Source organism: Tursiops truncatus, chromosome 7 (assembly GCF_011762595.2).
Source record: "Tursiops truncatus isolate mTurTru1 chromosome 7, mTurTru1.mat.Y, whole genome shotgun sequence".
In the NCBI taxonomy this organism is placed as follows: Eukaryota; Metazoa; Chordata; class Mammalia; order Artiodactyla; family Delphinidae; genus Tursiops; species Tursiops truncatus.
Genome location: NC_047040.1, coordinates 8,222,564 through 8,237,870, shown reverse-complemented (window position 1 = coordinate 8,237,870; position 15,307 = coordinate 8,222,564). Strand labels below are relative to the sequence as shown.

Below are 15,307 nucleotides of genomic sequence, written 5' to 3'. Positions count from 1 at the left end.
GTTAATTTCCTTTCCTCATCTCCATGGGAGTATCATCTCTACTTTGTGAGGTTGTACAGAACGGAGAGGTTCAAGCGCGACAGTTATGGCCAGTGTGACCTCGGACGGAATGCCCCTCAGGGGCTGTTTTCTCTTCAGTGAAAGGAAGGGTTGGGTCACCTGGAGATCAACAAGCCGCTTTTCCTGCTCCACCCAACGTCCTTCTCTCCGAAGGGAGGCGCAGTGGCCTGACATAGCCAGCAGGTGGCAGCCCTGAAGCATGTCCTGGTTCTGGTGAAGCCCGGGAGTCCTAGTTGCAGAGAAGGAGGCTGGGCCTCCCCAGCCAGATCCTGTGGTCTACTGTGCTTTCTTGGGAACCCAGCTCTCAGGTGGCAGCAGGGCCAGCTTCACAGGCATGCCATCCACACTTAGAAGGGCCCTGGGATTGGTTTAATGCTCTGCTGTTGCCATCTTGAAACCTTAGTAACTGTTGAACAGGAGCCCTGCATTTTCACTTTGCAGTTGGCCCTAAATTATGGTGCTGGTGGCAGGACTCACGTTGCCTCGGGGATCCCCATCACTGCTATTTCCCAGAAATGTGCTGGGCCCTTCCCTTTGCTGTGCTTTCGCTCAGCCTTCCTGGGGCTCCTGATCAGCTCACTGTCTGCTGGGAACCCTGGAAAGGATGGGGCCCTACACAGTGAGGGGGGGAGGATGGGGACCCTATATGGGGAAGATGGGGACCCTAAATGGGGGGAAAATATCTGCTCTGGTCAAGGTCATCGGTGGCCTGGTTGTCACATCCAAGGGAAACGTTCCCCCACCAACCAACTGTTGGTGAGTAAACCTTCTAGGTCTCAACTTACTTGACCCCTTTGGTATTTGACACTCAATTCCTCTATTCCAGAGCGTCTCAGGACTCAGCTCAGGGGCCCTCATTCTCCTCTGGACTCTCCCCTCACTGCCCCACAACAATCAGTGTCCCCTAGGCTTCCATTTTTTTAAAAAAGTCACTTATTGAGGGCTTCCCTGGTGGCGCAGTGGTTGAGAGTCTGCCTGCCGATGCAGGGGACACGGGTTCGTGCCCCGGTCCGGGAAGATCCCACATGCCGTGGAGCGGCTATGCCCGTGAGGCGTGGCCGCTGAGCCTGCGCGTCCGGAGCCTGTGCTCCGCAATGGGAGAGGCCACAGCAGTGAGAGGCCCGCGTATCGCAAAAAAAAAAAAAAAAAAAAAAAAAAAAGTCACTTATTGAGGTGTAATTTACATACAGTAAAACTCACTACTTTTAGGTATGCAGTTCAGTGAGTTTCAGTAAACGCATGCAGTCATGATATAATCCAGAGTATTTCCACCCCTCCCAAAATTTCCCACACGCCCTTTGTAGTCAGTTCCCTCCCTCCCCCCACACCCACTCCCTACTAACCACTGATCCACTTCCTGTCTCTGGTTTTGCCCTTTCCAGAGTGTCACATAAGTGGAATCATATAGCAGGTGGGCTTCGGAGCCTGGCATCTTTCACTTAATATCACGCCACACCCTTTTTTTTTCATTTTTGGCCACGAGGCATGCGGGATCTTAGTTCCCTGAGACCAGGGATCGAACCCGCACCCCCTGCGCGGAGTCTTAACCACTGGACCACAAGTGAATGCCCTCCCCAATTAGTCCCCTTCCCTCCAGCTCCTCTGACCCCGCCTTGGTCCAGGCCGACGCCACGGCAGGCTCTCCTGGCTGGTCTCCCTGTCTCCTCACCCTGGCCTTGGCCCTGGCCTCATCCCCATCCATCCTGTACCAGTTCACTAGTGCAGCAAGCAATGGCCTTGGCCAGGATCTGACCTCTGCCTGCCTCTCCGGCCTGACTTCCCTCCACATCCCCTTCTAAGACGGGGGAAACTATTGAAACAAACCGTCGGTTGAGTAAGCACGGCCACAACATAACAGCCCCAAATGTTTACTAATGATTTCCAAGAAATTGTGACGTGAAAAAAGCAAAGTGCAAAAGCTTTTCTAGCAGGCTGCCTACCACGTAAACAAGAGGAACTAGAAAATACACACCATGCAAAAAGAAAAATAGTGATAAATACAGATAAATACAGAGATTGCTTACTTGCCGGGAGAGGCAGGGTGTGAAGGACAGGAGGGGGTAGAAGACATAGGGGAAGTGACACTTCTCTGAGTATCTCTGTGTAGTTCCGACTTTTAGAATCATTACTGTGTTTCATAAATTTTTTTAAAAATTTTAATCAACAAGGAACTGGGAAAGGGGGAGTGGAGACAACCCAAAGTGGAATATAAACAGAAACAAATGAGCCCACCTGTACTACAAATGGAGAGCGTCACGACACGGAGGATGCCGGGGGACGCTCCTCTAAGTGACTTCAGAAAAGGGTATTTGACCATCTATTCTAAGACTAAAGGGAAAAAACTGCACAGTATTGTACTCTAAGTAGTAGGTTTGTTTTTCAGAGCTGTGAGTTAGAAATTCAGAAACTGCTTATGTGTATTCTACCACTAAGCAAATAAATATATGGTGACTAATGAGAGCCAGCTTTCTCACTGTCAGAAAAAGGAGTTAGAAGTAAGGAAGGGGGGGCTTCTCTGGTGGCGCAGTGGTTAAGAATCCTCCTGCTGGGGTGGGATAGGGAGGATGGGAGGGAGACACAAGAGGGAGGAGATATGCGGATATATGTGTATGTACAGCAGATTCACTTTGTTATAAAGCAGAAACTTAACACACCATTGTAAAGCAATTATACTCCAATAAAGATGTTAAAAAAAAAGAAAAAAGGGGCTTCCCCGGTGGCGCAGTGGTTGAGAGTCCGCCTGCCGATGCAGGGCACGCGGGTTCGTGCCCCGGTCCGGGAAGATCCCACATGCCGCGGAGCGGCTGGGCCCGTGAGCCATGGCCACTGAGCCTGCGCGTCCGGAGCCTGTGCTCCACAACGGGAGAGGCCACAACAGTGAGAGGTCCGCGTACCGCAAAAAAAAAAAGAATCTGCCTGCCAATGCAGGGGACACAGGTTCGAGCCCTGGTCCGGGAAGATCCCACATGCCATGGAGCAACTAAGCCTGTGCGCCACAACTACTGAGCCCATGTGCCACAACTACTGAAGCTTGCCCGCCTAGAGACCGTGCTCCACAACGAGAGAAGCCACTGCAATGAGAAGCCCGTGCCCCGCAACAAAGAGTAGTCCCCGCTCACCGCAACTAGAGAAAAGCCCGCGTGCAGCAACAAAGACCCAACACAGCCAAAATAAATAAATTTATTTTTAAAAAAAAAAGAAAGAAGGAAGGGGGTAGGCCAAAATAAACACTGTGGTGTTGAACTGGAACTAGGGGCATCAGTGTGAGCTCATGGTTTTCAAAATACGTATCAATAGATATAGAAATAGCTTTGGATGTGCATGTGTGTGCACATACGCTTCCTAACTGTCCACTGAGAGGGCCTGAAAGTTGTAACGCCCAACACCAGTGAACTCACCCAGTTCCTGGATCTTGGTATCTAACCCATTCTCCAATAAAGGGCACCAAGACTCCTTGGAGAAATGGCTATTTCCAGGGCTGCAGCAAGGAAAGTACGAGGTGAGCCTCCAACATTTTATGGTGTCAAAAGGGAATGAAGAGCTCAAATAGTAATGGGGACATATTGGGACATGTCAATAGATACAGGAGGCAACCTGAATGTCCCCATGCCAAACCAGGGGCAATCTGACAGACAAAATAAGTAATGACAGTAATGGATGATAGTTCATAGAATAAGAACCTATAGAATAAAATAAGAACCTGTGAGTCCGTATCAATATAAATACTTGAATGAATGAAGAAATAAAGGAGGAGGAATTCACTGGTAGTCCAGTGGTTAGGACTCTGTGCTTTCACTGCGAGGGCCCAGTTTCAATCCCTGGTTGGGGAGCTAAGATTCCCACAAGCCACACAGTGCAGTCAAATAAATAAATAAGTAAGTAAATAAATGAAGGAAGGAAGGAAGGGAAGGAGGGAGGGAGGGAGGGAGGGAGAAAGGTGAAGGGAAAAGCCCTTCTCATGGTAGAATTCTAACCCATAAATGTAAAATAAGGAAAACTGAAAACCACCACTTGGCAAATACCCCAGTAATAGCTGTGTCAGGCAAGAATTACCAGTAGACGCTAAAATGAGTGGGGATAAGTAGGATAAGAAATAGGAATATTCAGAGAGTTGCAAAGTCTCTCTACATAAGATACTTATAAACAAGTAATTTTATTTTTTTAATTTTTAAAAAATATTTATTTACTTTTGGCTGCATTGGGTCCTAGTTGCAGTGCACGGGCTCTTCGTTGCAGGGGGCAGGCTTCTCTCTAGCTGTGGCCCACGGGGTCCAGGGCACATGGGCTTTGTAGTTTGCAGCACGCGGGCTCTCTCGTTGAGGTGCACAAGCTCAGTAGTCACGGCACGTGGGCTTAGTTGCTCCGCGGCACACGGGATGTTAGTTCCCTGACCAGGGATCGAACCCACATCCCCTGCATTGGAAGTCAGATTCTTAACCACTGGACCACCAGGGAAGTCCCAAAACGAGTAATGTTACAATGAAGAAACCTGACAGAAATCATCTTAACCAAATGACCAAAGTGAACATCGCCCGGAAAGGGGCAGATGGACAACGTGTGCCTCCTGATATGATGCACTGAGAAGGATATGACATTTGGGGAGTAAGAACATCACCTAAGTGAAAACAAAACAAGGGGTGACGGGGCAGAGGCAGTCATTCTAAGATGGGTCAGGAGAGGCTTCTCTGAAGTGGCAACATTTAAGCTCTGACCTCAGTGGTCAGAAGATCTGGAGAGGAGTGCTCCCGGTAGCAGGGACAGCTACGTAAAAGGACTCACGGCACAGAAAGAGGGCAAGTGTCCGGCGTGCAGTGAGGAGCGAAGTGGAGAAGAGATCAGGAAGACAGGGAAACGCCTACTACATGGGGCTCTGTGGTCACATGGTAGGTGAGAAGTTTGGGGGATTTTTTCCCTAAATTTTTTGACTGTGGTAAAATACACCTAACAAAATTTACCATCTTGTTTTCAGTGTACAGTTCAATGGTATGAAATACATTCATAATATGCAACTATCACCAGCATCCACCTCCAGAACTCGTTTCATCTCATAAAGCTGATACTCCATATCCATGAAGCAACAGCTCCCCAGTGCCCCTCCCCACAGGCCCGGCAATCACTGTCCAACTTTCTGTTTCTATGATTTTCAACTACTCTAAGCACCTCAAGTAAGTAGAATCATACTGTATGTTTTTTTGAGACTGGTTTTTTCACTTAGCACAATGTTCTCAACGTTCATCAATGTTGTAGCACGTGTCAGAATTTTCTTCCTGTTTAAGGAGGACTAATACTCCATTGTATATATACACCACATTCTGCTTACCCATGAATCCATTGAGAGACACCTGGGTTTTAGTTACTGTGAACATGGGTGTACAGGTATCTCTTAGAGACCATGCTTTCAGATATTTTGGATATATACCCAGAAGTGGAATTACTGGATCACGTGATTATTTTTTACTCTTTGATTAATCACCAAACTGTTCTCCACAGCGGCTGTACTATTTTACATTCCCACCAACAGCGCACAAAGGTTCCAGTTTCTCCACATCCTCACCAACACCTGTTATTTTGTTTGTTGTTGTTGTTATAGTAGCCATCCTAATGAGTGTGGAGTGGTACCTCGTTGTAGTTTCGATTTGCATTTCCCTAATGATCGGTGATGTTGAGCATCTTTTCATATGTTTATTGGCCATTTGGTACATCTTCTTTGGAGAAATGTCTATTCATGTCCTTTGCCCATTTTTAATTGTTTGGTTGTTGTTGTTGCTGTTAAGAAGAGTTTGGGTTTTATTATAAATGATTTAAAGAATCGTTGGAGAATGTTAAGCAGGGGGGTAATGTGACCTAATTTGGGTTTATTTTTTGATCACTCTGTTGGGTGGAGAATGTTTTGAAGGCAGAAAGATTAGAGATGGAGAGGCAGGGAGACCAATTAGGGAGCTTTTGCAGAGAAGTTCAAGCAAGAGATGACGATGGTCCCAACAAGAGTGGTACTGTCCACTACCGATGAGATTGTAGAGAAGTGAGAGATTCAAAAGCTTAGTCAACAGGATTTAGCAATTAGACAGAAATGGGAAATGAGTAAGTAGAAGGAAGTGCAAGACAACTCCCAGGTTTCTGACTTTGAGCCAGAAACTGGATGGATGGCGGCACCATTCACTAAAATAAAGCCAGCCAGGGGAGAACTGGTTTAGAAGCTGGGGAGAGAAATGATGAATTCAATTATCAACACCATACAGTGGCAGGGCCTGGAGGATCTCCTAATGGAGAGGTCCAGCACTTACAGGCTGGCATTTAGAAGGAAGTGCTTGGCTGGAGATTCTACTCTGGAAGCCTCTGCACACAATGGAAGCTGTGGGGGTAGACAGAGTCACCCAGGGGACACACAGAATAGAGGTTCTGAACCTGGATATCAAGGTGGGCTTCTGGGATCCGGGGACCTTCTGAAAGTGTAACAAAAATACACATGTAGGTGCACACGTGCATAATTCTTGGAAGAGGGTTGACATCTTTTAACGGATGCTCCAAGAGATCCCTGACTGCCCTCCCCTTTCCCCTCCCCCAAAAGGTTAAAAGCCACTGATACGCTGTGAGGGGGAAAAGTCATCGAAGGAACATCAACATTTAAGGGACAGAGAAAGGGGACAGCCTGAGAAGAAGCATTCAGAGAGGAGGAGAATAATGAAAAGAATGAGATTTCAAAGGGGGAGGAAGGGGTGGTCAGCGGTGTCAAACGTTGCAGGGATTAAGATATGAACTGAAAAGCATCTAGGAGCCTTTGCCGCAGAGGTCCTTGGCGTCCTTGGGAAGAGTCTCAGCAGAACGGCAGGTGGGGAGGGGGGCACCTCCATCACAGGTGCGCAGAGGAGTCAGAGAAGGACTGCAGGCAGCAAATTGGGACACTTTCAAGATACATTTAGCTGTAAAAGGAAGGAGAGCAGGACTTCAAAGGCAGATGTGGGTTGAGGGAAAGGCTTTGTTTTGGATTCTGTGGAAACGGAGGCAGCATCAGCAGAAGACTAGTGGCAGCAGACTGGTGAGCTGCTCGTCCAACCTATTCCTTCTTCCTGGATATGCAGCTGCGGTCCAGCTTTCCCTATACCTCCCTTGGGACTAGCGGTACGGTCATTTGACCAAGCTCTAGCCAAAGGTAGTAGTGAACACACACCTAGGCCCGACATAAAAAGTCCCCACATTGGATCCTCCTTGCTCTTTCCTATCCACTTGCTGAACGAAGAGATTTCCAATGGCCCAGGACAGAGGCACAAAGTGGAGGAAGCCTAGGTCCCTAAATGATCACATGGAAGGCCATGTGACCGAGAATACTCACTCCCTACTGTGTCATGAGTGAGAAATAAATGATTACTCTGTTGACCTACTAAGAATTTGGAGTCCATCTGTTACAGGAGTGGAGCTGGAGTTAACCTAATACACTGGCAGACAAATCCTTGTACATCCACACAACACTACAACTGTAAAAACGAACAGAGCACCTCTTTGTTATTGATATGATCTCCAAGATACTTTAAATGAAAAAGCAAAAGCAAGGTACTAGTAGGTTACACTTGTATAACCTATTATACACCTGTATAACCTATTAGTTTTTTGTGTAAAAAAAAAATAGGTGGGAAAAATAACGTAAACATGATTCCTTGACCATGCACAACAGTGGAAGGACACAAGAAACCAATAATACTGGTTACTTCCATACAAGGGAGCTAGGTGGCTAGGGGATGGGGGAGGAGGACTTTCAATTTACACCTGTTAAATTTTGAACTAGTAAACGCGTGTCCTAATTTTAACATTTTAATTAGAAAATTTAAAAGAGTGTGTCAGAGACATGGGCATATTTAAATATTGGTGGAAACAGGGAGATCAGCTTGGTGCTTTGTGACCACCTAGAGGGGTGGGATAGGGAGGGTGGGAGGGAGGGAGAAGCAAGGGGGAAGAGATATGGGGATATATGTATATGTATAGCTGATTCACTTTGTTATAAAGCAGAAACTAACACATCGTTGTAAAGCAATTATACTCCAATAAAGATGTTAAAAAAAAAAGATAACACAAGAAACTAGTAAGATGGAGGAGAGGTGAAGGGTGAACATGAGTGTGGGCTGGAAAGGAAGCCATAATTTTCACCATATACTTTTTTGTATTATTTTGAACTATGTGAATATTCAAAAAGTATTCAATGTTTAAAAAATTCAGAAAACTAAAAAAAAATATTGGTGGAAGGAGCCAGTACAAACAAAAATCCCAGAAGTACAGAAAGGTAGAGGATGGAGGAAAGCCCTACAGAGGCAAGGGATGGAGACCGGAGTACAGGGGGAGGGACTGGCCGTGGGCAAGGAGAAGGCACCTTAGGAAGGGAGGGGGCTACAGATCCTGGCAAGTGTGTAAAGGTGAACAGGAGAGGAGGGGGTCCTTCTCAAATGGCTTTTATTTAGGAGGTGAAGTTACTGAATGAGAAGGAGAGAAGAGTGGTAAATTTGGTTTGACTTGTAGGAAGAAGACGGGGTCATATGGACAACGGGACAAGGGAAATGGAAGACTTTCGGGGAGCACTGATGGCCCAGCCAAGACTGGAGCCATGGGTGAGACCCCGTCCTAACGCCCCCATCTCCCTCTTTGCTCTGCTGTGGCTGTTCAGCTAAGCTTCTCCTCAGTAGTGGTCCCAGGACCTCCGCTGGAAGACTGCCTTGAGGGTCAGCAGGTGGCATCTGCCTCTGCTTCCCTAGACAACAGGGTAGTTCTCTGGCCTTCGCAGAGCCTGGCAGAATGGAAGAGGAATCCCACCCCTGGAAATCAACCTTGTGGCTCACGTGCTGCCCAGAGAACTCACTCTGGCTGGCAAAGGCCCATCAGTGCACACCTGACACAATCAAACTCAACCGTAAGCTTGGAAGAGCTGATGGATGTTTAGAATTTACTAAGTGAGGGAGTGAGGGGGAAGGCAGCAGAATACATGATGTACTCGACCATATAAAATAATCACAGAAAGTTGACAGAGAAAACATACGTAAATATTTATAGGGGTTACCTCTGGTTGTTGAGATTATAGGTTTTCCCCTTTATTTCTTTTCTTTTTATTTATTTATTATTTTTGGCTGCGTTGGGTCTTCCTTGCTGCACACCGGCTTTCTCTAGTTACAGTGAGCGGGGGCTACTCTTTGTTGCAGTGCGGTGGCTTCTCTTGTTGCGGAGCACAGGCACTAGGCACGCGGGCTTCAGCAGTTGTGGCATGCGGGCTCAGTAATTGTGGCTCACAGGCTACAGAGTGCAGGCTCAGTAGTCGTGGTGCACAGGCTTAGTTGCTCTGCGCCATGTGGGATCTTCCCGGACCAGGGCTCGAACCCATGTCCCCTGCATTGGCAGGCAGATTCTTAACCACTGCCCCACCAGGGAAGCCCTCCCTTTATTTCTTTAGAGTTTCCAAATGTTCTACAGTAAGTACATATCATTTCTATAATGTGACTGATTTTTCAAGATATAGTTTCTGCAACAGTGAGGAGTCCTGTCCCAATTTCACAGTAGAAAAACAACTTTTGGATCACAGACCTCTTTAAGACTCTGAAGGCAGCTATGGGCCTTCTCCCTGGAAAAATGCTCATAAGCTCTTAGACATGTTGACACCCCATTCTGCATCCCCTTGGGGTGACCAGGATGCCAAAGGAATGCCCATCCCTGTCTGTAAGAGGCAGAACGGCTCCCAGGTCCAGACACAACTGACTGTGAGCTGACCAGCAATATTGAAATTTCAAAAGGAAGGTGTTTAAATGCAAAATGCAAGCACCAAAAAGGAAGCCCAGCGGCCAGAATTGCCTATGCCGCCCCAGCTCTGTCTAAGGAAGTGGTGAGCCCCAGGATCACTGTGGCACGTCTGTCACCCTAGGGGACAGGGTTGCATGAGGCATCTAAACATTCCGTTCATCCAGCTGACTCCCTGGTTCACGTCGCCGGCTCACAAGTGCCTTTTGGGAAAATGTGGCTACTTTTAGGGCACAGGTTTATAAACCTGAATAATCTAAGTGCCAGAAAAGCCAAGTATAGGACAAATAAGCTGCCGGGATATAAGGAAACGTTATTTTATCTGTCATAAGGTACAAACATACGATGCCAGAGATTATGCTTTAAATCTGACATTGAAAAAACATAATTTGAAAATAGAAATAATTATTCAAAGTTCCATAATTTATTACTCCTCAGATTTGAAATTCAAAATCTGACACTCCTTTCTTATGCCCCAAGATGTCAATCAACGTCAGGCTGTGAATCCTGTGCTGCACATTCATCTCTGAATCCTTTAACTGGGAGCAACATTTACTTTTCTTTAGTTTCATAGCAGAAAAGAGCTGCTCACAAACATAAATACTTCCAAACATGGACAGAACCTTTGCGCAATGGTTTTTATATTTCGGGTAACCGTTCCCAAGGTGTCTGTAGAATTCTGGGATGCCAACGTCACCATATTTGGCTTTCAGTATACTGTTGCACTGCAGTTCAATAACGTCCATTTGTAGCTCTTCATTCACATTATTGATACTAATTGAGAAAGGGGAACTGAACAATATTAGTTCATTCTCATAAAGTTTTCATCAGAGAACCTTTTTTGGAATTCAGCCTTCAACTCTTTAATTTGGTGAATGTAGTTCAGGCCGTCATTTTCATGTTCAAAAACTAATTTCAGTGTAGGAAAGTGGGCCAGATTGTTCCTTGCCATATGAGTCTCCCAACGACACAATTTTGCTAGGAATGAGCCAACTGAATCATACACTTGTCACCACTTGAGAACGCCTTTGCAGAGAAATATCCAACATGTTTAGATATGTCATAATGTCAACCAAAAAGGCTAAGTCTCTGACCCAATCTTTGCTTGTAAGCTGAGGCACAGATTTTCCTCTAGAAGACAGGAAAAAGTTAATTTCCTCCAACAATTCAAAAACCTGCCTTAGGACCACACCACAACTCAGCCACTTAAGTTCCATGGAGCAGAACATGCTTCCATATGGTGCATCTAACTCATTAAACAAAGCACCGAACTTTCTGCGGTCCAAGCCATGGGAGCGTATCCAGATTATGGTATAAACTACTATGTCCATGACATAGTCGTTTTTTAACTACCATTTTTTTTTTTTTTTTTTGCTGTACACGGGCCTCTCACTGTTGTGGCCTCTCCCGTTGCGGAGCACAGGATCCGGATGCGCAGGCTCAGCGGCCATGGCTCACGGGCCCAGCCGCTCGGCGGCATGTGGGATCTTCCTGGACCGGGGCACGAACCCGTGTCCCCTGCATCGGCAGGCGGACTCTCAACCACTGTGCCACCAGGGAAGCCCTTAACTATCACTTTTAACCTTTTAGCACAAAGTGACTCCTGGAGAATGAGGCCATGCACAGACTTTAGTTCCGTGTCTTGGCAAACCTCTGACACTTTTTTTTTTTTTTTTAATAAATTTATTTATTTTTGGCTGCATTGGGTCTTCGTCGCTGCACGTGGGCTGTCTCTAGTTGCAGTGAGCGGGGGCTACTCTTCATTGTGGTGTGCAGGCTTCTCATTGCACTGGCTTCTCTTGTTGTGCAGCACGGGCTCCAGGCGTGCGCGCTTCAGTAGTTGTGGCACGCAGGCTCTAGAGAGCAGGCTCAGTAGTTGGGGCGCACAGGCTTAGTTGCTCCACGGCACATGGGATCTTCCTGGACCAGGGCTCGAACCTGTGTCCCCTGCATTGGCAGGCAGATTCTTAACCACTGCGCCACCAGGGAAGCCCAGCCCTGACACTTTAGATTTCAGTTTTGCAACTAGTTCTTTAACACCAACCATCGCAGAGTCACCATCTGTGCTAATACTCACCAATTTTGACCAGTCCACGTTAAATGTTTTAAGACTTTTCTCAACATTCATTTCCTGATGTTGTGCCTGTTATGGGGGCCAGGTCCAGAAGTTCTTCGGTCACATCAAAAGTTTCATTGCCACCACGAATAAATACACCTACGTGGGGGTCCATATTTCCATCCACTCCTTCCTGAGTTGCAATGGAAAAAGCCACAAATGATTCGGCTTTTTCTTGCAACTTGTCCTGCAAGTTCTCAGTCGTGTTGTAAACATGCTGGGCAACAACACTACCAGTCAGTCTTATGTTGGCAAACGCTTGTCTCTGTTCAGGGCACATGATTTCTGCCGCACTCAACAGACAGTCCTTGATAAACTCACCATCTGCAAAAGGTTTGGCTGCCCGGGCAATTTTCTCGCTTAATATGTAACTACATTTCATAGCAGCATCACTTATTTTATTCACATTCAAAAGCAAATCATGTTGAAATTTCAGTCTTTTTTTCGGTTCATTGAATTTTCTATCACACAGCTTTTCTGTAGATTCATCATGGTTCCTACGATGGCTGCTTTCATAATGGTGTCTTAGGTCACATTCTCTTGACACAGACAGACGTTGTTTGCATATTAAATATGAAGGAACGTTCTTTTACCTCCAAAGAAATAAGCTCTCTCCCATTTTTCTTGAAGTCTATGGTTTTCTTGTCTAACTTCCATTTTCCCACTTTTGAAAGAGACAAATGCATAAGACATATAAAAATATCTTTACCAAGAAGAAAAAAGTATGGCTTTGTGATAAAAAAAAAAAAAAGTATTCACTATTTTTTCAAAGTGTCAGCGTGATGTTCACTCCTTCAGGGTTGGTAAGAACTTCCAGAACAGTGGGGCTATAGCCAGCAGAACAAATGCCACAGCTGAGAGGAAGCAGCTGCCTCTCTCCAGACGCCTGTGGACGTGTAGGGACGCAGCCCCAGGGCCACCAGATTTTCTGATGTAGCAAAAGCAGTTGGAAATCCAGTTTTTTATGTGAAATCTCTTGATTTTAAAAAATATTCATGGTAAATTCTATTGTTTTATTTATTTTTTCTGTATAAGCCACCACGTCGAGCAATCAGATTAGGGAGATTAGGTTTGGGGTCTTTAAACCTGAGGAAGTTCCCTGGTGGTCTAGTGGTTAGGATTCGGCCCTTTCACTGCCGTGGCCCGCAAGCCACGCAACAGAGCCAAAATTTTTTAAAAAACAAAAATACAAAAAGCACAACTTGAAGAGAATTAAATATCTAACTCTAAAACCACAGATTTAAGAGCTTGTTGAAACAGAATCCTAGAAGATACCCCAAAAGGGGGAACTAAACTGATGTCTCTCAAAGTGCCATGCCTTCTGCAGGCTTCGAGGTTACAGTTAACGAGGACAATACTTATTAGCTTGACAGAATTATGAGGATGACTTACACATTTCTGATAGAGAAACTGTATTTAAAAGTGCCAAGTGGGACTTCCCTGGTGGTGCAGTGGTTAAGAATCCACCTACCAATGCAGGGGACACGGGTTCAAACCCTGGTCCAGGAAGATCCCACGTGCCGCAGAGCAAGTAAGCCCGCGCGCCACAACTACCAAGCCTGCGCTCTACAGCCCGCGAGCCACAACTACTGAGCCCACATGCTGCAACTACAGAAGCCTGCACACTCTAGGGCTCATGTGCTGCAACTAACTGAAGCCCGTGCCCCTAGAGCCTATGCTCTGCAGCAAGAGAAGCCACCACAATGAGAAGCCCACACACTGCAACAAAGAGTAGCCCCCGCCCACCACAAGTAGAGAAAGCCCATGTGCAGCAACGAAGACCCAACGCAGCCAAAAAAAACAAAAAAAACAAAAAACAAAACAGTGCCAAGTGCCCCTAACCTCATACTAGCCCCTCCCTGGGAAACCTGGCGAGTCTCCATCTACAGAGCTGTCACACCCTTACTTTGCCAGTTGCACTTTTTTCCCTCCCGTCTCTCTCATCTTGGCCTTGGCTTTTTGCTCCGACAAGTTCCAGAACTACAGAAAGCCCACCGATCTCTGTTCCTTGCTTCTCTTCCAAGGCTCTCTCTGCATTGGCCTGTGACTTGAAGTCAATAGAGGCGATCCTGCAATTGTGGGGATAGGGTAGGGGAGAGAAGAAAGAAGTCAACATTTAGGACTCTTCTGTATTGTCTTTCGAATTAGTAATGCACATACAAGAGTTGAAATGCAAAAGGTAGACAGGATACAGTGACGTCTTCCTTCTGCCCAATTTCTATCCTTAGAGGCAACATGCTGTATGAATAAAAGCAAATGTATACACATTCACACACTGTTTTTTTTTTTAAAAAGCTCTACTGAGATATAATTTCCAAATCATAAAATTCACCCATTTAAAGTGTACAAGGGTATATTTACAGAATTCTACAACCATCACCATAATCTAATTTTAGGACAATTAAGCACCCAGCCCCGGTCCCTCCTCATCCCCCCCAACTCACTCCCATCCCCCAGCTGTAGGCAATCACTATGCTACTTCCTGTCTCTGTAGATCTACCTATTCTGGACATTTCACATAACTGGGATTATACAAATATGCCATCTTTTGTGTCTGGCTTCTTTCACTTAGCCTAATATTTTTGAGATTCATCCGTGTTGTAGCATGTATCAGTACTTCATTCCTTTTCATGGCTGAGTAACATTACATTGCATGAAAATACTACATTTTGTTTATCCATTCATCAGCTGTTAAGACATTCTGGGTTGTTTCCGGTTTGGGCTATTATGAGTAAAGCTCATACAAACATTTGTAGAAATGTGTGGATATACGTTTTCACTTCTTGTGGATTCATACCTAACAGGAGAATTGCTGGACTGTATGGCAACTCTATGTTTAACATTTGAGAAACTGCTAAACCGTTTTCCAAAGCAACTGTGCTATTTTACATTCCCACCAGCAATGAGAGAGGGTTCTGATTTCTCCACATCCTTGTCAACACTTCTTATTGTCTTTTTTATTACAGCCACTCTAACAAGTGTGCAGTGGTATCACATCATGGTTTTGTTTCATTTTGGTTTTTCTTAACATCTTTATTGGAGTATAATTGCTTTACAATGTTGTGTTTCTGCTGTATAACAAAGTGAATCAGCTATATGCATACATATATCCCTATATATGCTCCCTCTTGCGTCTCCCTCGCACCCTCCCTATCCCACCCCTCTAGGTGGTCACAAAGCACCGAGCTGATCTCCCTGTGCTATGCAGCTGCTTCCCACTAGCTATCTATTTTACATTTGGCAGTGTGTATATGTCAATGCTACTCTCTCACTTCATCCCAGTTTACCCTTCCCCCTCCCCATGTCCTCAAGTCCATCCTCTACATCTGCATATTTATTCCTGTCCTGCCCCTAGGTTCATCA

At 45.8% G+C, this 15,307-nt stretch overlaps 1 long non-coding RNA gene across 5 annotated transcripts in view; it reads right to left on the bottom strand.

The window, feature by feature from the left end:
* Positions 1-1,432: 1,432 nt before the first annotated feature.
* LOC109548034 (uncharacterized) overlaps positions 1,433-15,307 on the bottom strand; it is a 29,933-nt gene continuing 16,058 nt past the window's right edge. For 4 of the 5 annotated variants that reach the window (XR_012332941.1, XR_002174030.3, XR_002174027.3 and 1 more), the window contains one exon: positions 1,433-14,013. This is a non-coding gene — a long non-coding RNA (uncharacterized lncRNA). The remainder of the gene's footprint in view (positions 14,014-15,307) is intronic. The other variant, XR_012332939.1, reaches the window with a different exon arrangement.